The following is a 27,454-nucleotide window of genomic DNA, read 5'->3' as shown; positions in this document are numbered from 1 at the left end:
CTGTATGTGCATGGTGTGCTCTCTGTGTGCACTCAAAATTATTCCAGCCAGATTGTATATTTTCCTTGGTACAAGGGAATGCTCTCTGTTGTTGTCTGACGGAAGCAGCATCAGTGTTTGTGTGTTTTTCAAAATCTGTATTGGTTTAATCTTCACAATGAAGACCAGCAGGACATAGCTGGCTTCACATGGTAAGTGTGAGGGGTGGTTGCTTCCCCCGCCCTTCCTGGAAAGATGCCAGTGGAGCAGCAATGAGTGTGCTTTCTCAAATGTTGTCCTGTGGTATTTTCCCGTGATTCTCACTCAAAGTAATGAATGCCATCTATAAAATGTCAAACTTCTTCCTCTTCTTCTTCTTCTTAATATTATTATTATTATTATTATTATTATTATTATCATCATCATCATCATTATTAAGATTGAATTATCACAAATCAAATAGGGAAGGGATCACGGGAAAGAGAGTGGGGGCAGGAGAGGCATTTAAAAATTTTATCACAACAGGAGTAGTGGCACTTCCAAAACTTCTAAGTTCCAAAATTCATGTGACAATGAATCAGTGGGACATCATTCTAGGTAAAGTTTGGGCTTGTGGGTCAGCATAGCGAAAAAGCTGGAAACCACTGCTTTGCAGAATACATATATGGCTCTGCTTTTCTCTGTGTGAGAGTGCTTGGGGTTTGAGTTCTCTGGGGGGAAAATATGCATGACTCATTCTAGTTGAGAGAGAACTAAAGATGACAACTGGAATGAGGAGAAATGGTTGATACGGTTCTTCCACTGCCTCCCCTCCCCACCGAACTCCTACCTAGGTGATATAGAGCTGACTCCACAAAACTGAGAACTGCAAAACACTGTTAGATGAAAGTACGAGATTTTACAACATTGAAAGCTGCTGGAGTGAATAACGTTTCCATGAAATAAATACAAAAAAGATAGAAGAAGTGAAAGCATGCAGTGAAGAAGCTGATTGAAGCGGCAATTCAACTTTTTCTCTTTTCCTGAGAGTCGGGAAAAGGGAGGAAGATATTTTTCACTTATAATGGCAGGGTGAGCATGTGTCTTTATCTATATAGAGGTGCAGGGAGAGAGGAACACAAATGGATAAGGCCAGTCTTCCAAGCTTTTTGTGAGCCTCTGAATGAGTTAGAGAAGAATGCTAAGTCCTTTGACTGAAAAAATTATGTAATGTAATGAATTTCATGAAGTTAAATGTGAGGAGTTTTTTTGCGATGGTTGTTTATTCCCTTTGTTTAAAGAGATTGAGGAAGGGAATATGATGAACCTACTACCTTTTATGTTAAAGGCACTCAGTTCCTCCATCATGTAGAAATTGGAGGCATTTCAAGCCGCAGGCATAAAATACAGCAAGTTTCTTCAATGGTAGTGCATGCAAATTGGAAAAAAAGCGTTTTTTAAAAAATACATGGGAGGAATGGGAACAAATCACCAATATGTCTGTGTCGGTGTGTGTGTGTAAATAAATTTTAGGAGGAGAATTTCACGAGCAATTTCATGATGCAAGCCAGCCTCCATAAGTTTTGATGCACGCTAGAAAATGATTTCTATTTTAAGGTTGGACACGAACATCTGTCAGGATACACTGAGTAAATAATAACCAATAACTTGACATATAGTTCTTTCACTTCACAAATATATCAGGAAACTTTTTTTGTATGAATAACAAACATTGGCATTAGAGAATATGTAAAAATATACATGGTGTTTCCTGAATATCAAGCCAAGTGGTATTTGTTTTCTGTTGTATTCTTGATTGGATAACAGCTTTGATACTTGCTGATCTGGAACACATGTTATTTAAATGGAAATTATTATTATTATTATTATTATTATTATTACTATTACTATTATGAAATGGAAAGTTATAATAATGTTGTTGTTGTTGTTGTTGTTGTTGTTGTTGTTGTTACATATTAGGTGGATATGATAAGATTGTCATACTCATAATAGACCCATTAAGCCCACAGAAATCAATGGATTTTAGTTTTTAAATGATCCCATATCATTTCTGGTTTCATCCTAAGACTTGCGTAAGAAACGGGACAAAGGTTGCTATCGCCAAATAGAACTGCCTTGATGTAAAGAGAATTTTCCTTCCTTAATCTTTAATTATTGGTGACTTTGTAATTGTTGGAAATCAACGAGCGTAATTTTGACATGCTCGGCTTTAAAAAGGATTTGGAATTGTGTGGACCCGATAGGATGTCAGTCTATCTCTTTTCTCAGAGAGATTGCATTTCTCAAGCAGGCATTTCTCAAGTTGTCGTGTAAGGTGCGTAGAGCACAGGAGACCAGAGCAATCCTAACCCCAGCAAGGCACAACCAAGATGTGAAAGAGCCTGGGTAGCTTATCCCTGCACCTGCAGCTCCGCTGCTCCTGCCAGTCAGAGCAGAAGGCAAGGCAGGGAAAACCATGCCCTACAGCAGTGTTTTTCAACCACTGTTCCGCGGCACACTAGTGTGCCGCGAGATGTTGCCTGGTGTGCCGTGGGAAAAATTGAAAAATTACTTTATATATAGTCAATATAGGCACAGAGTTAATTTTTTTAACATTTTCTAATGGTGGTGTGCCTCGTGATTTTTTCCATGAAACTAGTGTGCCTTTGCCCAAAAAAGGTTGAAAAACACTGCCCTACAGTATGGCAGTTTGGAGGTAGCCATCGTGCTTGGATTATTATCATTAATACTTGAAAGAGCTTCTAGCCATACAGCACATGAGGGGTAGCAAAGCGAACACAATTCAATTTGACTATGTAACGGAATCAGTAGAGGAACTTGAAGGCCCTCCCATTGTCCTTACTTCACGTGAGAGGTGGAGACTATATCTTCATCCCCAAGGCAACTGAAATGCTCCCCTCTCTTATTGCTATGTTACACTGTTACACTTGCCTTTCCAGCACTGCACAGGTAAACCTGGTCCAGCTATAGTCAAGCATAATCATTTGTGGCTAGTTGAGAGTAGAATGGAGATATCCATCCGAATTCTGCACCAGTTAGTGAATTGCATGTGACTTGATTTGGATCAAGGAAGGACAGCCAAGATGGCAGAGCAATTAGGGATTTATTTCCTCTTCCCTCACAGTTTCACATCGTTTGCAAAGACATGCCGAAAAATCTGTGCAGAGGAGAGCGAAAATAATCGCAAAACACATTTTTTTTTCCATTTTGGCTTGGCTCTTGTTTGGACTGACACCAGGTTACTTTCCCCTCCTTTATTCAAGAAAATATTATATTTTAAGTATTCCCTTTCTGCCAGTTGTTTTAGGTGGTTCACAGACAAGGCAAGTCATCTCAGATTTTTGTCAATTAATACTGATTAAAGCAGATCAAAACGGTCACCTCGTGTTGAGATTCATTCTTTCTTCTCTGTCTGTGTAAAGGATGACAATTTAAATGAGGGACATTCTGGAAAAGGTCCTTGGTTTCAGAAGGGTTAGCAAACGGCTTGTTTTAAAATGAGAACCTTGGTGTAGCCAATCTTATTCTCAGATTCTGCCTCAGGCAAGAAAGAAAGAAAGAAAGAAAGAAAGAAAGAAAGAAAGAAAGAAAGAAAGAAAGAACCTTTGCTATAGAACTCATCAAATTTTAATGGTACCATGGAAAAATATTTAATTCCAGGCTGAAGTCCAGTAACTCAGTGTAGTGTGTCATGAGACCCAAAATCTTATGCCAATAGTGTAGAAGAGAATTGGCATATGGATTTGCACTACTTCAGTGCAACTAAATTCTTTGCAAAGTGCACAGTTAAGTAATAATTTAACCCTTGGAAAGAGTTGCGGTTTGAACTGACCCCAAAAGGGTACAGCAAAGGTATAGAACTATGGATTTAACCCATAGTCCCGTGAAATACAGTGGTACCCCGTATTACGCATGCAATCCGTTCTGGATTGCGCTATGTAACACGGGTGTGTTTAACATGAATGCCCCCCCAAAAACCCAGAAGTTCACGCATTTTTGCACTTCTGTGCATGCGCGAAGTGCGCAGAACGCTTCTGTGCACCCGTGTGTTGCGTGCGCTCTGGGGAGGACTTCCGGGTTGCGGAGGTCCGTAAGTCGATCATATGCAACACAGAGCGTACACAACTCGAGGTATGACTATATGTTGCAACCATGCTGATTAGATGTTTTCTCTCTGGGGTCGGTGCAGGTGTAGAATCGAAATAATTCACCCTTTTCTCCCTTACAGTACATGGTTATGATTGCTGGATCAGGCTAGGAATCACCCATGCAGCGCTGGTCTTTACACACACTCACCTGCTGTCTTTCCTCCCCTGCCCCCCCCCCCGGAAATAAATGCTGGCGTGGAATGTTCCACGATCTAGGTAACCAGGGGAAATGTAGTGTTCAGAGACTACCTAAGAGCTATGCAGTTCACATGGCAGGGTTCAAGGTGCCTAGTAAGCTACCATGATAGCATTCCAGGCACCAGGAGGAAGGAGAAGAGATGAGAGAGAGAGAAAGATCTCTCTGCTGCTTCTGCTGTTGCCATCACTACAGCAGCCATGTGAGTAGGTGGGAGTGAGAAGGAGCAGTTATTTCCTAGCTCAGATTAAAATCTGAGTTAGAGCAGAACTCAGTGGCCATAATACTTGCATCAGTCATTGTTGATAGTGGAGGTTCATATTACAAACTACACAATATTGCTAATTTATTCCTTCTGGGCAAAGTGTTAAGTAGGTCCCATAGATTTCAGAGGGTGTGGATATGTGTATTTAACTTTAAATCTGGGGCAGTCTAAGCTGTGTTCCCTCTTGAATCTCTCTGTGTCCCACACTTTCTGTGTTTGGTTCACTTGGCCCACCAGCTGTTTTGAGACAGTGTTGTTACTTGGACAAAAGTTATAGTACTAGTGATGATCTTTTCTTCCTCCTCCAGAGCTAGCTGGTTGATTGCACACTGACTATAAGGGAAGATAGCATCCCTTCACATGAGCATTGGTTTTAAGTCTTAAGATTAGTGCCTATAAAAAAAATGGAGCCGAAGAAGGCATGGGATTGGCTTGAGTAGCATGCAAAGTGTGACTGCAAGCTGGTGAGTCTTAGTTCAAATCTCACCACAGCCATGCATGCAGTCTCTGTTATTTCAGCTCCCTGCCCCACCCCCCACCCAGTGGTATGGGAATACTGCCACACTGCCTTACATAATTGTTAGGTGGTACCTAACGCCAAGAAAATTAGTGCTAATACGCCCAGGAACCTCACCTAACTGCTGGAGAGGGTGCACCTCCACAGGCACTTACCTCCACATGTGGTGGGAGTACCCCCAAATCCAACAATTCTGGACAACAATCATACGAGAAATAGGTAAGATAACCAAGCAAGTGCTAGAAATCACCCCAGAACTGGTCTTGCTAAACATCTTCCAAGTCAACAGCGCCCACCTACACCACAAAGAACTCATAACCCACTTACTCTCAGCAGCCAGAAACATTATAACCAGACACTGGAGAGACCTGTCAGGAGTAAGCATGGACCAATGGTACCAAGTAGTATGGGAAACAGCCCTACTAGAAAAACTAACCAGTAAGCTGAAACTGACACAGGGACAAATACAAGAAGATGCCTTCACCCTGGTATGGTTCCCCATCATCACACACACAGCCCAAAAAGACAATGACAAAAATCTACCGACAGCATACAAATATGGCTAACCTGATCAAAAATACTCACCTACCCCACTCACACAGGAAACCAAAGACTACCATAGCCAACCACAAATGAACAATCACACCCAACCTCTCTCACCACCAAAGGAGCACAAGCGAACAATAGAGAACCAGCACAAACGACACTGACACCAAACCCTACATATATGAAGTAAAGTAGAAACATCGCCACCCCACCCCACCCCACCCCACCCATCTCTCCATCCCGCACACCTCTCCCCCCTTTTTCTTCCTAATGTCTCAACAAACGAAACTGATGTGTAAAAGTGTTACATGGAAAAATACGAGAGAGACATTGCATATACCTTTGTAAAACAAGAAAATCCTTAATAAAAATATTTTAAAAATAATAATTGTTTGAAGAGTAAGTGATATAAAGTACTTTGGGAAAGTGCCTTATTCTATATTAGTACTTAATCTGGTTTTCCCCCCCCTGTGCAAACAATTACGGTACTTTTTTCTCCTCGAAGTCAGCATGAATTTTTAAAAGATGCTAAGAGAAACATTTGGCTGGAAACGAAAAAATAAACCATTTGGTTTATTTAGTCTCATGTATTTTAAACTTTGCATTTTTGTACACTTTGCATTTGTGTACACCCCTTTTGATTTTTAAATGTCCATGAAAAGCAATATATCTTTTTTTTAAAAAAATAAATAAATAAACACATGTGGTCTTATTACTTGAAATAGAAATCAGTAGAAATTATGGAATCCATTGTGTGATCCTTTATGGATACTAATAACAGTTTTGAAATTTGAAATTCCAATCTGTATGTGTGGGATTGTTCTTATTTCATTGTGTGTGTGTTTGTGTGTGTGTGTGTGTGTGTGTGTGTATACTATGTGAGATGTATAATATTTTTGATGTAAGGGAACAGATGTAGTGTAAACTTTGTAGTATTGAAGCACAGAAGGCAGATGCTGAGACAGGGCCCATTTGATAGTAGCATCCTCGGGAGAAAATGCATTAATAGATGTTCCAATAAGAAAAGAAAGCTGGTCAGCCATGAAGGAGGCCGTAAATAACAAAGTATTTCTTTTCTGTCTTCCACACAACCTTCTAGTAAATTACTTCAATATCTTCTGCACAAATCCAGAACATATTTTTTCCGTTGGTTGTTCATGATCAGCTAATGGAAGTTAACACTGTGGGAGAACATAAATATTCCAAGACCATCAAGATTCGCGGTGATGGGGAAATGCTTTATGATTTCACGGAATGGGCGAGATTGCATTTTTGCAAGCATTGTCAATGCAAGAGAAACATTTATTTGCTTAATAGTTCTGCTGCTCTAGATTAAGCATTTCTTCTCCCCAGTCCCTCTTTAATATAGTACATGGGAACAAAATGAATGCTGAAAATGGGTTTTGTTTTTTTAAGCTGGCAAATGTTTTAAACTTCATATTTTGATGTGCCCGCAAGGCAAATGTCATTGTCTGGGCATTCTGCAAAAGCTTTGTTCTACTTATTAACAAGAGGGGAAAGGTTCTTTCTGGAGGTGTGTTGAGTAATATGACTCTTGGGATGTGCCATTGCAATGAAGAAACAGCAGGACGTGCTCTGCATGCCCAGAATAGCACCCTCATCTACTGAAGTACTTACCTATTAACATGCAGGTTCAAACGTTTCTCCTGGTGTTTCAGTGTGGAAAGTGTGTTTGTTTAGATCTGAGTGAAAGTTATTTCAAAAGATGCTCTGGAGCAGAGTACCTTAGCTGGGCGAGGAGGCAGAAATAAATTATTATATAAATGAAAATGGTAGCATTGTGTAAAATGACATCCAAATCCAACATATCTTCCTTTCTAGAGGTGATGTGTATATAACGTCTTCTTTATTTCTAAAATGCACAATATATTTATTTTATGCCCATTGATATTAGCTATTGTAAAGAATATTTCATTTTTCATATAATTTACAATGAGAGTTATCCAATGGCTTTGGCTTATATTGAGTGTGGCTAATATTTGGCATTACCCAAATGCCATTAGGTTAGGTACAGCATTAATATGTTTTATTGAACCCACCTATTTTTGTTAATGCTGATGAATGCATACATACAGTCTGTGGTCACCAATGGACTTCCTATGAAACCACCCATGAAACTGCAACTTATGCGGGGGTTACATTCTGGGGGTAGCACATAAAGCCAAAATCACGTAGAGTCAAAACACATTGGGTACAATAGCAGGTGGGATTTTCCCCCAGATTTCCACCCACTTTTAATTTTTTTTTATTTGCCAGGCACATAAAGCTGAATATGCATAAGTTAAATGCGTGTAAGTTGCAGGTCTCTTATATCCCATCAAAAATCCTACTTGGTTCCTGTTTGCACTGGCTCAGCCTCTCACACACCATTAACTATGCCCACATTTCATTGGATGCCAGCTTTGGATACCTACCCCATTCCCTCCAGCATTCCTCTGATGAAAACTGGGATGCACATCTCTTGGTGCCATGCTCTCGTGGAACCAGCTGACTTGCACAAGAATGCAGCACCGCTGCGAGTACCAGTGCTGGCTGAAAGCGCTGGCTCCTCCTTTTTCCCAAGCTCATTGGTGGGGACATTCTGAGATCAAATCAGAAGCTGGGATGGCTTCTGTAATTCTGGGATGTCGCAGGAAAATCGGGACACTCGAAGGGTGTGCTATCCTCCCTTCTGTTTGGTACAGAGGAGAGGTACAAAGAGCCAATGTAGGGGCCTTTTTCCTCACTGATAGGAGTTGCTTGTGGAGGTGGGGAATCATACACCATTTTGTTGTCTTGTCTCTTTATGATATAGCAGCCATTTTGTGTTATTCCGCACACACCATGGCAGCCATTTCCTCAAAATTCCAAATGTGCTCACTATCCCTAAAAGGTTGGTGACCCTGTTATATTTTCATCCTTCACTGTTCTGCAAATCTACTCAAAAGTAAGTACAGTTGATTACAGTGGCATTTATTTCTAGGTAACTCTTTAGAATTGCAATGTTAGAATTACCACCGGAATGGCGAAGGAAATTTCTTTTCTCTCACACATATATTAAATAATATTCCTTGTTTGTGACAAGCTGGATAGTACAGGGTCACCTTTATCAGTCCGCTGAGCCTAAGCCAACCAGGAAGTCTGCATAACCTTGTCTTCATCAGGTTCAGTTTAGTGCAGCCAAATTACTACTTTAAATTATATTGAGAGCATTTTGTCAGCAGAGGACTGGCAAGGTGCAAAATACACTGGCCTTCCTTAGCTTCCATTTTTGATAGACTTGTATGATTTCAATTCCAGATGGCCCCGAGGAGCTGGAAATGCATCTAATAATCTTAATAACCATTCATCCACTTAAAGCAGCATCAGAGTTAATCTACTACACCTTCTTAACTTTAGTAGGCATTATTATCTGACCCATGTTCTTAATTACCTGCTTCCTTTTATGTTCACTCATTTTAACCAAAGCTGAGTAGTGTGGCCAACCTGGACTCCTGGCAGTGACATCAATGCCATGTATAGCAGGATGGGGCAGGCTTGGGGGAAAGTTGGGGTGTCTTGGGTATACTCAGCAATGACTCCAATGGTGGGGAGCCAGGCTTCATGGCAGCACATGCCCCCACTGGCTACCCCTGCAATTTGGATAAAAGTCTTACAAAAACAAATTTTGAACCATTTCACCAGTTCTGAAAGTGTCCTAGGAAATCTTTCAAAATAAGCCACAGGTGCCCATGTGTCTGCTTAGATAGTAATCTGACTGAGGAAGCTTTAGGGCAACTTTGTGGAAATTGATTCCCTCCAAATGTCATTGACTCCAGCTCTCACCTTCTCTGACCATTGGGCATAGTATCTGGGGCTGATTGGACGTGGAGTCCAACCTCACCTGGAGGGCCACAGGTCCTCCCCCCCCCCCCGGTTTTGGGTGTTTTCATGTTGTATTGATCATGTGATACATATTTCACCTCGAAATCTCTGTACAGTGGTGTCCCGCTAGACGAATGCCTCGCAAGACGAAAAACTCGCTAGACGAAGGCATTCGTCTAGCGGAAGGCTGCTCCGCAAGACGAAAAAGTCTATGGGGCTGCCTCGCAAGACAAAAATTTTTCGTCTTTTTTTTCCCATCTAGCGAAAGCACGGCTGTCATTGCCGCTTCGCTAGACGAAAAACCCGCTAGACGAAAATTTTCGCAGAACGAATTATTTTTGTCTAGCGGGGCACCACTGTATTGTAAATATGTGCTGGTTGTTCATGTAGAACAGAAAGCAGAATGGAGACCATTGTAATTCAACTGGTTGTTCTGGTCAACATAAATTTTATATTTGCATTACAAAGAGACTCAACCATAGAATAAGCTTTTATCCTAATGCAGGGGTAGGCAACCTAAGGCCCGGTGGCTGGATGCGGCCCAATCGCCTTCTCAATCTGGCCAGCGGACGGTTCGGGAATCAGCATGTTTTTACATGAGTAGAATGTGTCCTTTCCTTTAAAATGCATCTCTGGGTTATTTGTGGGGCATGCCTGGTGTTTTTACATGAGTAGAATGTGTGCTTTTATTTACAATGCATCTTTGGGTTATTTGTGGGGGGCATAGGAATTCGTTCATTCCCCCCCCCCCAAAAAAAATATAGTCTGGCCCACCACATGGTCTGAGGGACAGTGGACCAGTCCACGGCTAAAAAAGTTTGCTGGCCCCTGTCCTAATGTGTGTGAATGCCCTTATTTGTTTCACTTTTCAATAGAAACCTAGGTTGGGAATAGCAGAATGTTTTTAAATATTATATATATATATATATATATATATATATATATATATATATATATACACCATATACCTGATTTTCTCAGCAGTTTGACATGTCATGAAATTGTGGGTTCATTGCTGACTTGATATTGTAGAGTTTCATGATATCCTAAGACAGAAATGTATTTTATAAGGTGAGGTGCTTGGCTTATGGGATTTACCCTCCTCTTCCTCCCAGGTACCTGCAAACTGATTTTATATGAGTTCTTTTCTGATGCTAGCAGGATTTGGATCATTCCTAGGAAGCGATTGGGAGATAAGAGATGTTGGCCAAAATGTACTTGTAATAATTAAATTGCCAGCTGGCAGCATGTCAATAGTTGGATGTTCTTGCTGACAGAGCCAAGAGAGCCTTTTAGCTTGCTGTAAGTTGATAGAGGTCTGAAAGACCTGTCAGTCACCAAGATGTGCTCTGCCTATAATAATAGCTCACATTCCAGGATATATGAAGTGTTATTCACTCGTAAGAGGAATGCATAAATCCACTAGTATTGCAGATCATATCTCAGAAAAGCTAGGTATATGAAGGAGGAGCCTTTTCCGCTGAGCAATTTAGATCAGGCTGTTCTCTTATAATCATAGATTTGTAGAGTTGGAAGGGACTCTGAGGATCATCTAGTCCAACCCCCTGCAATGCAGGAATCTGAGCTGGACCGTGCATGATGGATGACCATCCAACTTCTGCTTAAAAGCCTCTGAGGAAGGAGAGTCCACTCCCTCTCATGGGAGTGTGTTCCACTGTCGAGCAGCCTTCTCTCATTTTAAGAGTAAAACCATTGGTTCCTATTTTTTAAAATATATTTTTGCTTGTGTTAGTAGGCATGCAGAATAATGTCCCACATACCTACAACCTTTTCTCCTCTTATGTTCTCCCACCTGAACAAGATACTGCATGTGTAGTGTTGTAACAGTCAGCAACATTATTATTTCTGCTTAATTAACTGACAAAGGTTGGTCACATTATGGCACCTGAAGCCAAATCAGAAATGGTGACAATACTTGTTTGAAGCTAACTTCTCCCCTTTTGCTTCTTGCAGCCAATGAGGAAAGGTAGTAATAGCATGACTTCACAGCATGACTGAACACCTGTAGTTACATGATACCACAAAGCCAATTCAAAGTGAGGGCAGTAAACATTGCCTTCATTCTGAATGGGTATCTGTGAGAGACCTATACCATCAACATTCTGATCCTGTTTGTAACCCTCTCCCTGTTCCCAAACGGGTTTGCTTTTTGCAGGAATGAAAATGTTCATGAGAATTGACCCATGTATCAGGTCAGCTCCAGCATTTTGCAAGTAAGGGAGTGGGAGAGGATAGTGGTGTATTAACAAAGCCGGGAAAGAAAACCTATCCTTCTGTTGTCATAGAAAATTATATTTCGATGTGTAATGTTTATCTTATGCTAAAAGTGGGAGGGAGGTTAAAGGGGCTTGTCTCAGTATGTTGTCAAGCTTAATTATTAAATGATTTTCAAAGTGCTATGAAGTTTTAGATTAAAGGATCCTCGTATTGCAAGACTAAAGTGATCTCATTTATTATTCATTTATTATCAGATGCTGTAGGGTTGATGCAGAGCTGGTGTTTTAATTAAAAAACAATAAATTGAAATGTTGATGCCCAAATTAGCTTCGCTTTAATGCATACCGCTTAAAATGATAACCATTGGCTATAAAAGTTCGGTTCTGAAAAATTGCAATGAATAGTTTTTAAGAGTGAGCAACAGCGAGCACATGTCTGCCTTAAGCTCCTGCAGTTTTAGAACCAGTGGGTTATAGTGGTAAATATCTTTGCATGTGGAAGATTCATCTTGCACACCTATACAGACTTTGGACTCAATGATAGTTATTTCTAAGTTAGTATGTAATGGGCCAAGGTGTGAGTAACACCCTCTGTTTGAAGGGCTGTCTAGTCCTAATCCAGTTTAAAGCTAAAGAAACATAAGAAGAGACAACAAGGAGGGCCTTGAAGCTGCCTGTCTATAGTTAGTGTCTGGAGAGCAGACTGAGCAGGCACACAGGTCGCCATAGGAAACTATTTTGTGAGTCAAAATGTTTTTCACACTATAATTTCTGCTTAAGGAGTGTCCTCATTCCACTTTTAATATTACAGTGGTACCTCTGGTTAAGTACTTAATTCGTTCCGGAGGTCCGTTCTTAACCTGAAACTGTTCTTAACCTGAAGCACCACTTTAGCTAATGGGGCCTCCCGCTGCCGCTGTGCCGCCAGAGCACGATTTCTGTTCTTATCCTGAAGCAAAGCTCTTAACCTGAAGCATTATTTCTGGGTTAGAGGAGTTTGTAACCTGAAGCGTATGTAACCTGAGGTACCACTGTATCAATCTCCCATTTTTTTTGCATTCATGAAATAACGTACAGTGGTACCTCGGGTTAAGAACTTAATTCGTTCCGGAGGTCCGTTCTTAACCTGAAACTGTTCTTAACCACTTTAGCTAATGGGGCCTCCTGCTGCTGCTGCGCTGTGGGAACGCGATTTCTGTTTTCATCCAGAAATAAAGTTCTTAACCTGAGGTACTATTTCTGGGTTAGCAGAGTCTGTAACCTGAAGTGTCTGTAACCTGAGGTACTACTGTTTATCATATCTACACCAGTGTGGTATGGTGGGACCTTGCACTGTGCAGTGGAGGTCTCTGATGGGTACAGGTTTCATGCTCCTTCCTCGTGGAAAGGAAAGACGTATCATATTTAGGGCACTCCCAGGTGGATATTGAAGCCCTGCTACAGTCCTATGACTCAGAGGGTGAGTCCCTTGCAATGTCTCTGTCTCCGAAGTCTTGCAGAAGCCAAAGACTACAAAATAAGCCGAGGCAGCTGTAATTGGCCTAGCAGCCTCTCCAAGGAGGTGGTGTCTACATAATGTTTTAGTTGGCTCTGCCTCCCTGCAGAGATCTTTTGTAGCTACCTTAGCAAGACCTAGTGCTTTTTTTTCTTTTTAAAAAATGTTTAGGGGTACTCTCATTTTGACTCGAGAAAACCACCATTTTATAGTTCAAATCGGAGAAAATAAATACAGTAAATGGACAAAAGTTCAAGGATTCACAAGATGTTTAGGGATATGTGTACCCCTGCGTACCCCCCGAAAAAAGCACTGGCAAGACCCACTGGAGGTATCCAAAGTTCTGCCTGCTCTTGATGGAACACTGTCACCTTGTGTGCCTCGGTTTCCCATGGAATTTGGACACTCAATTGTTCCCATGCAACTGGACATGTAGTAGCTAGTATTATGGGCTTATACTAGAAAGACCTGAGTTTATATCTTCACCCAACCATCAAGTTCACTGGGTGACGTTGGCCCTGCCATTGTCTCTTTGACTTATTCCCCCCCCCATTCTTGTTGAAGACAAGATGACCCTGGAGGGGCAACAACATACATTTGATAAATTAAATTAAATTATTTACCCAGTTAGCACACAGTATTGTTGAGAGTTTGGTTGACAAATTAGTTTCTCTCATTGGTAAAACCCAAGGGACAACTGAGCAACACCATACAGAGCCCTTTTCTAATATTTAAGGTGATATTTTATTTTATTAAAGAGGAAGGAACCCAAGTGATTATATGGAAGCTTCATTTAGGGGCAGTTTAATATTAACTGTAGAATACTTAGACAAACTGTTGAGAACACTTCCCTCCTGGCTTCTATATACATATGCTATTGACACCGAACCCTTGTTGCAAAATTAGTTAGTTATTTCAGGCACAGGGTGCCATCAGCTCTGCAATGATTCATGACTGCTACATTTAAACCACGATTCCTAATTTTTATAAAATTCTCCATCTGGACTTTTTTATTCCACAGAATGGACTTCCTGTGCTACGTTCAGACACTGGTACATGCTAATAAGATTTTGTGGTGCAATAATCACAAATGCTCTAGATCCCACCCCCTCCATATTTTAAGGTATAGCAGACAAAACCTGCTTGCCTATTTGCAACATTTCACATTAGTTTAGTTCCAAAAATAATAATAATTAAATAGGGATTTCTTCTGACAGAAGCAGCATGACCTGAAAAACGACAATGTACTTGGAGACTATGTTGTAGAAAAAGAGACAGAAATAAGAATTCATGCATTATGCTGATGGCAAGGTTGCCACCAAGAATGCAACCCCATGGGTGCTACTCCACATAGCAGGCCATTTGTCACACATTTGTCAGTCTTTTGTCTAAGTCCCAGATGGTTTGGACCAATGTTATCATGCCCCACTCCAGTAAAGAAATGTTTCACTAGCATGGTTAACATACCTGACCTACATAAGGAGTGCTTCAAAACAAGAAGCTTAACACAGATACTGACACCTGTCTTCTCAGTGGCAAAGCATGATACTTTACTATACGGGATGGCAAAGCGTGTCCTCCCTAAAAGAGGGCACATGTTGCGGTGAGACCTGGAGACTGACCTCCTGGTTGTGGGTGGGTCTATTGGACAGCCACAACACCCTATTAGTAGGTCCCTCATTGCTGGGTTTAATATGGCCAATGTGGTGCAGTCTAAACGGATCGAGGGGCCTATATATACCTATGCACGTGACCCAGAGCTTCCTCTTTTGGCTCATGCATCGGAACACCTGCCTACCTCTCCCTATTTTTAGGGCATTTTGCGATTGACCTTGCTATGCCATCATGTGTCGTCTGTCATTGGGACGGGCACGGCAGGAATTTTCCCCACTTGGCTGATTGGCTTTTGCCATTTGGGTTTCGCCTGCCGCTTAGCAAATCATCACAACTTGTAAGGTTGCGGATAGGCACTGGTTCAGGTGATAGGGATGGGAGAACTGTCTCGCCTCCCCTATGTGAAGGGTATTCCGTTAAAGGAATCCAGGGACTCAACTTGGTTTGGTCAACCCGCAAGAGGGGGTTGTGCCCGTGTCTGAGTCCAGGGGGTCATCTGGTGAGTGAACAGAGTCTTTTCCCGTGATTTTCAGCTATCTTAGGTGTTCACCCTTGGCTGACCTATGATAGGTCAGCGCTACCTGCAACAGTGTAGGGAGCTAGTCGAATCAGAGCCTATGCAACCACTCACTTTTCTGTAATCAATAAAATTGTGGCCCAAATTCTGCCAAAAACCAAACCTAAAATTTGAGTCAAATGTCTGTCTATTTAGGGGGGAGGTCTCTGGGTCTGAACATGCAAATATGACCTATTAGACATTACTGAACCCTAGCGGGTTGAGACCCATGAATGGAATGTAGAAATTGAGGGGTATAACCCATTCAAAAGGAATGCAGTGGTACTTTGGGTTGCGGACACAATCCATTCCTAGGTGCCATTCGCACTCCAAAAAGTCCACAACCCGAGCGGTGATATCACACATGCGCAGACCGCACGGAGTGCTTCTGTGTGTGCACGCATGGCGAAACCTGGAAGTAAATACTTCCGGGTTTGCCGCATTTGTAAAGTGAAAAAATGCAACCCACAGCTATCGTAACTCGAGGTATGACTGTAAACCGAACAGGAATGGAGGAGGAGTAGCATTATATGTAAAGTATGTGTACATTTGTGAAGAGATCTATGGTCTGGAGCATGGAAGGCAGAAGGGAGTCCAATATGGATGGGAGTTTCTTAAAGGTGAACTATTGGAGGCACAAATGCAGACAATTCCAACAAGAAAAAAAGTGGAAGGCATCTAAAGAATGTGGCTGCATAAGGAGCTTACAGATGACCTGAAATTTGAGGAGGGCATGTATAAGAAATGGGAGAAAGGGGAAATTATGAGGGAAGAATACACATGAGTATTCAACAGTTGCAGGGAGAAAGTCAGGCAGCCCAAAGATCATAATGAGATTGCGAGAGAGGTTAAAATAATGAAGTAAGGTATCTTTGGCTATGTTTGAAGCAAGAGGAAGAACAAACAAGTAGTAGGTCCTCTGTGTGGAGAAGATGGAGAAATGCTATAGTGTCACAAAGAGAAGGCAGAACTGCCCAACACCTGCTTTGTCTCTGTTTTCACCCAAAAGGAAAGCAGTGCCCAACCTGGGGATAAGAGGATAAATGGTGCAACAAGGGAGCTGCAGCCCAAAGAGGTGGTAAGGGAACACGTAGCTACTTCAGTTGATGGGGGCCTGATGAGCTGTGCCCAAGGGTAATGAGAGTGTTCATCATTTGAGTTTCACTATGGAATATATTTCTTAATGATATGTGGAGTTCTATAAGAATTGGGGTACTAGGCCACTAGGCTGATAATGTCTGTCACTGCATATTTGATCACTGTTCCAGGCAGCATTTAGTCCCAAATTCTTTAATGAGAACTATAAATGTCTAGAATGTGGAACAACATTAAAAGCAGGCATTCACTCATTCACTTTCAAATATTTTGCAGTCAAGACAACTGCATTAAATGCAGTTTTACCAGAATACATTCTTGGTGTTGCAGTGTCAAGAAATGTGGTCATCATTCTCTATGCATCGGTAGTGAGCCAAGGAGTCAACAGATTGTACAAATTTTACTTGATGTTGATTGGTATTATATTGTGTTACTTGGCAGCAAATTCTTGTCAAATGGAAATGAAACTTATTGAAACTACTGTGTGCAGTATTTGAATTTGGTTTTTGGTGTTTTCGCCGCCTTTCCTAAAAGCAAAACTTGAGAAAGGAAGTTAGGAGCCAGCTGCTTTTTGCTGTGACCTGTTAAACATTTGTTTCTCAAGTCTTCAATGATTTCTCACGTAAGTGACAAGAATGGTGTGACTTACTTCATGATAGCTCCTAGGAAAGAGCCGGGTCAATAGTTTCCCCACCAAGTTAAATACATGTCTGCTTCAGACCAATAATCATGCCAGCAGAGGGGAATGTTCTTAAGACTAATCTATTAAGCCAGAGAGCTTGGTTCGAGTGATCTCTGTGACTATTCACTTGTTTACAATAGCAGGTAGCTTTGTGTTGTTGTTCTTTCTCTAAAAGGTCAGAAAGCAAGTTAAATGTATGAAAATTTCTTGGGAAAAGCTGAAGTCAAATAATGGGATGTTTATCTATCTAGATACCCCATGCCACCATAGCTTTATACAAAACGATGACAAATTATCCGAGAAAGGGCAAACTATAGTAATGTGGGGCTGCCCATGTTCTGTGGGACTGCCCCTAAGGATGCTTCAGAATCTGGAAGAATGTTACCACCTGATTTCATGTGGGTCAGCATTATTATATGACACCAGTTCCTTCAAAGCTGCACGATTTAATGCTCACCAATATCTTTCTGGACCTAATTCAAGCTTTAGTCATTTATATTTTAGACTTCACAAGGCATGGAACAGAAGAAAGCAAAAGCAATAATCAGTCTAAAACACCATTAAAACACTACATCAAACCATTGGAACCATTAACTAATCCACTAATTACGCAAAAAAATTAAAAGGAAGAAAAGAAACGAAACCATTACCAGACTTGCAGTCGTCCCTCACATCCCTATGTGAAAAGATGTGTTTTCAGTTGTCTCCTGGAAATCACAACACATATTTTGGGAATTACTAGACCTGGGAGAAAGCTGTGCAGCTGTCAGCAAATCAGTTCAAATGGCCCATGGCCAGCAGAGGCAAGAAGCATATTTCGCCCTCACATTGCTACCTTAGAACATACAAGTCCATGCCTTCTATTTAGTTACTTGTTGGCCATGACACTGAGTTGTCTGGCCTTTGCTTGGTAGAGATTCTGAAGGGGCATGCAGCCTTTGTGTGCAAAGGCCAAAGACGCACTCTGGATCCTTGCGGTATAGATGTGCCCCCCACACCCACCATGAGGGGCATTTACCAAGCCTACCATAACTGACAGATGAAAGGGAAAACAGCAAATGTGTGTTTGATTTCCTATACCACTGCTCTCCCCCCCTTTTCTTTGCTCTGCCAGCTTGACTTATCTGAAAGAAGGCATGCAGTTGCGAATTGAACTAAATTGCAACTAGAGATGCAAATGTTCACCTGACATGTAGATAAACATAAACATTCATTTTCTGAAATGCTTCATCGTGAGACACTTTCTCATTTCTTTTCCTTATTATTTTTCCCCTAGATAAAGCTGCTCAAATCACCAATTTGTTTTTTTGTATTTTAAGTGTTTCTCATTGCTGTGATTATTCTCAAGGAGTGTCAGGGCCTGAAGTGGTGAGGCGACAAGGGACAAACTGCATGTTGCTTATGCATTGGGTATAGTCCTATATGGCTGACACACCCTTCTTCTCTGGTAAAAGATTCTCTGCTTTTCAGCAAGAGAAAGGGCCGGGATGAGAAAGTTTCCCTTGACAACCGTTTCCTCTGTGAAACTCCCTGCTCGCTGGTTTCACCATTGCAGAATAGCACAGCCATGCTTTTAAAATAAACATGGCTCTGTAACAGTAGCACCAAGGGTAAAACGGACAAAGAGAAAAGTTTAGGGTGGGCAGTGGGGCCAATTGGCAGATGGCAAGTTATGTTAGCTTTGTAAGCCACTTCTTTTATTGAAGAACGCGATATTTCAGTGCCATCATCATCATCATCATCATCATCATCACCATGGAGGTGTCTGTGGAGGGGATATGTTGATTGAAAATGTCTAGCCAACCAGATGATTAGTTGGGTTCCTATTAAGGGTATTTGGCAAGCTAACATGACATTGATGTGTGGGATTGAGGATTGGAGTGGTCGTTCTTTGGTATTATGGCAGGGGACAAAGCTGAAGTGCAACTTTTGAATAAATGTGTTTTTAATAATAAAAAAGCACTAAAAGAAAAAGAAAGAAGAAAGGATGTTAGCCTAAGGGCTGCTTGGAAACCTATTAAATAAATAAAATGTACACCAAACACACACATTGCTACACACATCAGTGCCCAATGCCAGTTCAATTTCTGTGGTGCTGTTTATCTTGCTGTCCACTTATTTAACATAAAAATGTAACATACTTAATGATGTACCTCTTTCCACACTATACATTTCAAGGTAAATGAAAAATCAAACAACATATACATACATACATACATACATACATACATGACCATAAAAATGGGAGGAGAATGCAAACAACTGCAATTTTCACTTCTGTTTCCACTGGAATTTTCTGGCATCCCTAGCATAAGTTTGCAGGCTTATTCATCCTGACAGCGTCAGTCTCCTTGACTGCCTCTAGCACTGCTGTCTGTTCCTCTACTCCTTTTCTGCCAACCATAGCTTCCTTTGTCCTTGTGACCTGTGTGAGACGCATTCTTCTTTCTCTTCTTTTTTCCTCTTGCCTCAGTCTCTTCCACCTACACTTCCCTCAAGGTTTATGTATCTCACTCCAACCCTTGTTGAACTGGAAACTTGTCAGGAAGACTTCCTTTGTAGTGAAGCTGAATCAAAGGTGATAGTTTTTGTTGTGATGAACTGAGCCTTGAGGAATCCTACTAAACAGCACAATTTCCTTCCCCCAACAGATCTGCCACATTTATTTTTCAACACGAGGTCTAAGCAAGGAGAGTGCCAGGTTTAACAAAAATATATGCACAAGGGAGGGGGAAATGCAGGGAGACATGAAAAGGAGGAATGGAAATTAAACATAATTCATAATGTAGTCAGGTTTTATGGCCATGACACATAGTTGTATTTAGATACAAATATTGAAGCAAAATCCTGAAAATGACTAATAGCCGTTGAGCTCTGCTTTAAATTATACCTTGGCTCCCAGCTGCACTCAATCTCATGATAATATATACATATTTTATTTCTCTTTAAATGGCAGAAAATGAACTGTAAATTCCATTTCCCTGACATCAGAGAAGCATTATGCAGACAAACAATGACAGAGAAATATTCTGTAGTAATCTTTCATTGACATGAATGAGTGGAAAATGTGCAACATTAAATGCAGTCTTTAGAATGAATTTTCCAAGCACATTCTATCTCCAGCTAGATTTGCCAGCTTCATTTTAGGCTTATCATTGATCTCTAAAACTTATAGGACTTATCCTAGAGAAAGTGTGGTTTCATGGCCTAACCGCAGTGTACTGGATGTTTTCTGAGTCATGAGGCTGCTTGCTAAAGAGGAAAAACGAACCCACCAAGCACATTCTGTGGTCTGAGTGGTGGGGAAAGGTGATTTACTTTGGCAACAGACCATACAACCAATGGGTTGGATCCAGACTTAGGTCATCTTAAGAACAGACCACTTGTAATAATGCATGACTGAATCTGGGTCCACAAGCTGTGGTTCATAAGCATATGTATTCATGTGTATGCATGTATGTTGGTGTGTAATGTTTTATACCATTGTGGTTCTGGTTGGCAGGATGTGGGTCATTGTGGAGGGTGCTCACTCAGCTTCAGATCAGCTTTTAAATGAGAGGGAGGGTGTTTAGGATTAACAGTGATCAGGAATTGCAGAAGCATAACGTTTCGTATAGCCACCAACTTTCTAGGGCACGGCAAAGACTATTGTTTTCCTTGTTTCCAGAAATCTCACTAACAAGATCTATCTTGTCACTGACTCCTACATGGTGCCATCAATCAATGGTCTTAAACAAGTAGAAGAGAGGAAATTACAGCAATTCTCCACTCTCTCTTTTCCCATAAGTAGTCCAGACCAAGCCAGACCAAGCTCCCTTCACATAAGGAGAGGAGAAAGAAGATTTTAGTTAAACAGAGATGTAACTTCTGACACTAGTGCTGAAAGGCGTTTGTCAGCTTAGGCAAAACATTAATTTTTAAGAAACATATTCATGGGCACTAGAAGCTTGTATAGAAAGAGAATACTAGGCATCGAGCAGATAGCAAGTTGAAGACTAAGCACATTTTTAGAATGAACAGCATTAATTAAAACTGTTACTGCAACAGTTGTTGACACAGACTCTCCTGTCTAGGTCAAACTGAATCTACTGTAAATGTACATTTAGACTGTCATCTTTAACTCATGCAATTTATTTTCTGAGACAGGAAAGGAAAACAACTTAATTAATAGGTTAACTGAGTTGACTTATTAAAATAGTTGAGTTCCACTGTGTGCCTGGGTGACTTTGCTAATCAACAGTAGCAGCATTGGAAATATAGAATGAAGGCTCATGTTTAGCTATATGTTTTTATTTAGCCCTCAGGTGTGTAATATTTGTCTAGATATGTTGGATGCTGTGCTTATTAGTGTGTTTTGTGACAGTTTTTATAGCAGGAAGACTAGGGGAACCCCATGTGCAACTAAAGCAGTTACCTTTTCTCTGCAGTAAAGGGAGCACTTTTTGGGGGTGGGGGTGGAAGGAAGGAGCACATGAAGCCAAGGCTTGCTTCAAGTGAGGGACCTACCGTAGATTCCCCAGACCTAGTGCTGTAGTGCTTGAATCAACCCCGAGAGTAGCAATAGGAAGGCTTTTTAGATAGGATGTCAGGAAATCCTCTCTTTTTTCATATTTCTTTTGCTCTGAGAAGTGAATATACTCTAGCACTAATGGTTTGGTACAGGGAGAGGAAGTCAATTTGTTTATGAGCCCGAAAAGAGCATTGGGGGGAAGTTTGGAGGGAAAGGAAGCTTAAAACATAGGATAGGGCTTGTTAGGGACCAAGACTTTGATGAACTTTAAGGAACTTGGATGGATTCGTAACTGATGAACAGGAAGATGGCTACTAGCCACAATTGCTATCTTCTAACTCTACTGTGGGAGGTAATATGCCTCTGAATACCAGTTGCTAGGATTCACATGTGGAGAGAGTACTGTTGTGCTCAAGTTCTGCTTGCTAGCTTCTCATGGGCATCTGGTTGGCAACTGTGAGGACAGAGTGTTGTGCAGGATAGCCAGCCACATATAACTAGCATCCCTAACTCTAATTAATACACGAAGGGGTTAAGAACATAGAGCAAGATGACATTTGTAAACAACAACAACAACAACAACAAAACAACCCAGAAGCTTTTTTGCTGGGTATCTCAGGTCAAGAACTGCCAAAAGAAAAAATGGAAAATATTTATGTATGCTACAACAGCGGCAAGAGTTGTATTAGTTCAAGGTTGGAAGACTGGAGAAGTACCAAAGAAAGAACAGTGGGAAAATACTGATGAATTACGCAGAATTAGCGAAGTTACAGACAAACTACATGAAAGGGACTACATGAAAAGGACTACATGAAAACTACATGAAAAGGACAATAGTGACTTTAAAAAAGAATGGGAACCTTTCACAATTTACCTACAGAAACAACAAAAGAGATGGACTCATTGGCAGGTTTTGAATAAACATTCACAATTTTATTCAAGTAAATATGAAGAAAGAGAATGCAATAACACTTAAAGTTATTTAACATGCAGAGGATAACAAATAATGTAATAAACCAGAAGGAGAAGATGAGGGGAGTCAATGGGAGGGTTGGGATTGTAAAATGTAAAGTTGGATAATTGTATTTGCAATTTGCTATAACAGTGGGAAAGACTTCCTTGGGAGGTTGTGGGCTCTCTTTCATTGCAAGTTTTTAAGCAGAGTTTGTATGACCATCTGCTTAAAGTTGAGATTTCTGCATAGCAGGGAGTTGGATTAGATGATCCTTGAGGTCCCTTCCAACTCTACAGTTCTGTGATTCTGTGATCTGAACTGCCTCACAGAAGCTTTCCCAAACTCTAGAAGTGCAGATAAATGAGTGGTGAGATTTGTACCCATTTTTCTGCCAGTAGCTGCCTTATTTCCAGGCTTTTACAAATGAGTGCAAATCTCTGCTGCTGACGGTCATTCCTTAGGAATGTAAGACATAGGAAGCTGCCTACATTGAGTGAGACATGTGGTTCATTCACATAAGCATTGTCTTTGTGCAGACTGACGGTGGGTTCCCTGTGTTTGAAGCACGGGTTATCTCTCCAAATCCTACCTGGAGATGCCAGGGGTTGAACCTGGGACATCTCTGCATGGAAAGTATGTGCTCTGCTACTGAGCAATGGCCCTCCTCTTGCACAAATCAGACCAAGAGTTTGAAGTGCCATTGGGGGGGAAAACACCCTTTGCAGAATGTAAGCTCTTGTAGTGCGGAGGGCTTATTTAAAACTGCTGCTTACAGAAAAGAATTTCACAGTATCTTTTAATTACTGTGAATGATCAGTGCCTTTGTTTTACTTCTCAGCTGAAAGATGGCACTTCCCAACAGCAGGCAGGCTTATGAAATCATGCTGAGACGATGCTGACTCAAAGGAAACATCGCCATATTTTGAATTACCAACACAGAAACATTTTTTCCAAGAGATACCCTGTTCCTCGTGAGATTTATAACTCTATTCCCAAGTGCTGTGATTAAACAGTTATATCCTTCCCCTCACACGCTCTTCTGGTCGCTTTGCAGCGTTGTGCCCATTTTTCTTCACAAAACAACTTTTATCTCGCATCGCTGTTCTCAGCTGATGTGATAGTAAAGCAGACAAATTTACTGGCAAAATATGCAGACTGTGAATTGCCGTGTAAATGTTGCTTTTGATTGCAATTTACCCCACCTTGGGATCAGATGATGAAGAGCGGACTAAAGCATTTTAAATAAATGACAAGGACGAGACGAGCTGCTTGTTACAGTATGTGCATGCAAGTCATATGCCCCTTTCTCTAATAACATTACTTGGAATAAAAGCCACAACTCCTCAAGACTTACGCAGGAAAGAAATGAAATATACATGGTTCCCCGGGAATGCAAAATAGAGATGAGTTTCCCTGTAAACTTTTTTTTTAAACAAAAACAAAAACACATGTTCAGTGGAACCATTAGCAGAAATAAAAAATGGAAGCTTTCGGTGCAAAATGGTTAGCACTTTCTGACGTAATAATAGTTTGAAAGATAGTAGGCAATGCAAATGGGAAATGTTTTGAAAGGCTCGTGCTTCCACCAATTATACTGAAGCATACAGTCAAAGTGTTGAAGCAGACCATACAATGATGTTCCATGGTGGAGCCTTATTTGCCCCTACGGGTTCCCACGGTTGCGCCCGGTGAGAAAACATGGAAGCAGAAAAGACACCTGAGGCTGCTGGCTTCAGAGAGAGAAAGATTTATTTTCTGCATGCAGAGGCACTTGCAGTGTTCAGACATCCAAGCAAGTACAAAAAAAGTCAATTTTCAGACCGTTCTTATAGACAGTTCCCTGGCTCATCTTCCCACCCCAGGAATCTTCCTCTTGTCCATATAAGGAACATTTCCTGTTGTACATTTCCTGTTGTACATATAAGGCAAAAGGACATTTAGCCCTGAGTTGGTTCATGCGCACTCCAGCAAGGCCATCCTATCTCTGACCTACACAGTTCCTCTCTGTGCAAGGTCAGCCTTCTACTGTTATCTCCAGACTCTTAGTCATAGCTTGCCAGAAGAAGTGCAATGCAGATCAAAGTTCACAGCTTTACAGAGAGGTTTCATAAAGAAAAGCTTAAAGAGTTCTTTTATACTTCTGGACTAACAATACATTCAGGTAGATATATACAGGTTAGCTAATTAACCCCTTCAATGGGACACCTTCTGCTGTGCTACCTCTTTCAACCAGGGCACCATGTGTGGCAGTCTTTCATCAGAGTCAGAGGTGTGGGAAGGTCAGGTGGTACCTGGTGCGGAAAATTTCTTGTCACCCCCCATTGACCCCCCCCCCACAAAAATGGTTTTAAGTTATTTCATATTTTCTAACAAAGGAATAATAACAAGTAATAATAATAATAAACTTTTATTTATATCCCGCCCTCCCGGGCCAAAGCTGGGCTCAGGGTGGCTAACATCAGATATGTAACATTGGTATAAAATAAAACAATAATTAAATTACCTCCTAAAAACATCTCAAAATCAAATTAAAGTCTACTTAGATGGCTTTCCACAGGGTTAGGGTTGGGAACAGTAAGTGCTCCACTGAGCTGAAATTTCAGCCTTCACGACATAGGAAAACAGCCAAGTAAACAGCTATTTTGGTGGAGGAGGGTCAATATATTAACCGATATGCATGAAATTTCATATATAGCTATATAATCCCTAGTATACTAAGATAAGACCTTTGGAGCAGGCATTTTAAAAAAAGTATTGAATGAACCGCCCTAGTAGGGCAGTAATAGTTCCTTGATAATTGTCACCTCCTCCATTATGGAACATGGGGCGATCCGCCCCTACGCCCCCAAATCAGATCCGCCCCCTACACCCCTGATCAGAGTGCTGCCTTTTCCTTCTTGGAGTACAACTTCAAGAGCTGCTTCTATAGAAAAGCCTTCCTGAATCACCCCAGCCTCTGCTTCTGTGCCCTAGTCTTGCCTCCTGACATTCCCTTATTCATTTCCCAGTACTCCCCCCCCAAGCTCCTGATTCTACCTCATCCCCATTTCTCCCTTGTCCTATCTGTCTAAAGTAGACCGTAAATCCCCCTGGCAAGGACTTCTTCTATATTCTGTAGCTTTCTACAGCCTAGCTTTCTGTATACACTAAATAAATAGCATCGTTAGGAAATGTTATGCTTGGAGTGATTTCCCTGCAACCTGCCTTGAGAGCACATTGGGAACAGAAATGTGAAACAAACTTTTTAAAATTACGTTTAACGGCAGTAGGGTGCCTGGCTGACATCAGAGGCATCTTGTAGTCTGTTAAGAGAGGGCCAGGTTTTTCACATTGTTCCTTAAATAGTTATATGGATGAAGGGATTTTGGCAGCTGCATGTAGGTTGCAGAACTCCATCCTCCTGCAGCACCATGGAATGGGAAAAAAAAAACCATTTTAAAACCCCAGTTATCTCAAGCTGTTAAAGGCACAGAAGTCCTTTATGTTGAAAGGTTAGACCATTTAATTATTTCCTGGTCCTGGTTCATCCTCGTGTGCAGACATCATTTTGGTTCTTTTTGTATGCATGTAGGTGGAGGGATGACATCTGCAAAAGCAGTCTCAGCCAACTAGGCATCAAACCTGGTATGTTTGTTGAATGGTAGAGATGGGGAACTTGTGCCCTGCCGATGTGGTTGGGCGTCAACTTGGATCAGCCCAGCCAGCATGGTCAATGGCCAAGGGTGTGGTGGGAGTTATAGTCCTATCAACCTTTGGAACCCCTGATCTCAGGGACCATGTGTATAGATGTGGATCACGTACAGTGGTACCCAGTCCGGTTGCGAACGGGATCCGTTCGGGAGGCCTGTTCGAAACATGAAAGAACGCAACCTGAAGCGCCAAATGCGCGCATGTGCGTGGCGCACTTCAGCGTTTCTGCGCATGCACAAAGCGCGATTTAGCGTTTCTGCGCATGCGCGAAGCGCCGAACCCGTAAGTAACCCGTTCAATGTATATGTAGGCATCACTTTCACTCTTCTTAGTTCAGATTGGCTGGGGCAACGCAGTCAGATGGGCGGGGTACAAATATTATTATTATGAGTAGTAGTAGTAGTAGTAGTAGTAGTAGTTACTATGGGGACTGGGTATTGGAGTTAGAGAAAGAGAGGAACATAAAGTGGGAAGAGATCTGCCCTTCGCTGCTGATTGTCCAAGATATAATGTATCAAATAAATACAGCGTCAAGAGAGGAGAAGCTCAAGGATATAATGAGGCAATTCTAGTTTAAAAGTGATAATCTATGTATTGACTACTTTCCGTATTCTTTCTTTCTTTCTTTCTCCTTGCAGAGTCACAGTGTACACTCTGGGTGAACCTGAAGGTGAGTTGCGCATCAGCATCCTTAATCATTTTCAAAGTCAATAGTGGTGGTGCTTGACTTGCATGGTTTGTTTATTCTGCTAGTACTTTTTTCTACTGATGGAACATGTCATTAGATGTGATGCTAAGGGGGGGGGGGCGAGAGCTGGGGGGGGGGGAGTGAGTGGAAAAGAGACGTACTGCTGTGTTAGATGCCAGAAATGAATTGAATTAGTGCTGAGTAAAGCACAACACATCCTTTGGGCAGCAGGAGACCAATATTCTCTTGTAATAAAAATGGAAATACGTTTTACCCAGGTGTTGTGCAATGGTCAGTATAATCAGAAAAAAAAAATAAAGGAAGGAGGAGTGTGAGTATTCATTTTAGGGCATATAGAAACATAGCACAGTTAGATTTTAACTCGAGCAATTGACATTCTGCCATTGAATTAATACC

General features: G+C 41.3%; 1 long non-coding RNA gene across 1 annotated transcript in view; it reads left to right on the top strand.

The window, feature by feature from the left end:
* LOC117043394 overlaps window positions 1-27,108 on the top strand; it is a 170,856-nt gene extending 143,748 nt beyond the window's left edge. Inside the window, exon 4 of the long non-coding RNA XR_004426182.1 lies at window positions 26,988-27,108. This is a non-coding gene — a long non-coding RNA (uncharacterized LOC117043394). The remainder of the gene's footprint in view (window positions 1-26,987) is intronic.
* Window positions 27,109-27,454: the final 346 nt, after the last annotated feature.

This window comes from Lacerta agilis, chromosome 3, assembly GCF_009819535.1.
Source record: "Lacerta agilis isolate rLacAgi1 chromosome 3, rLacAgi1.pri, whole genome shotgun sequence".
NCBI lineage: Eukaryota > Metazoa > Chordata > Lepidosauria > Squamata > Lacertidae > Lacerta > Lacerta agilis.
This window is presented reverse-complemented; position numbering and strand designations above follow the sequence as displayed.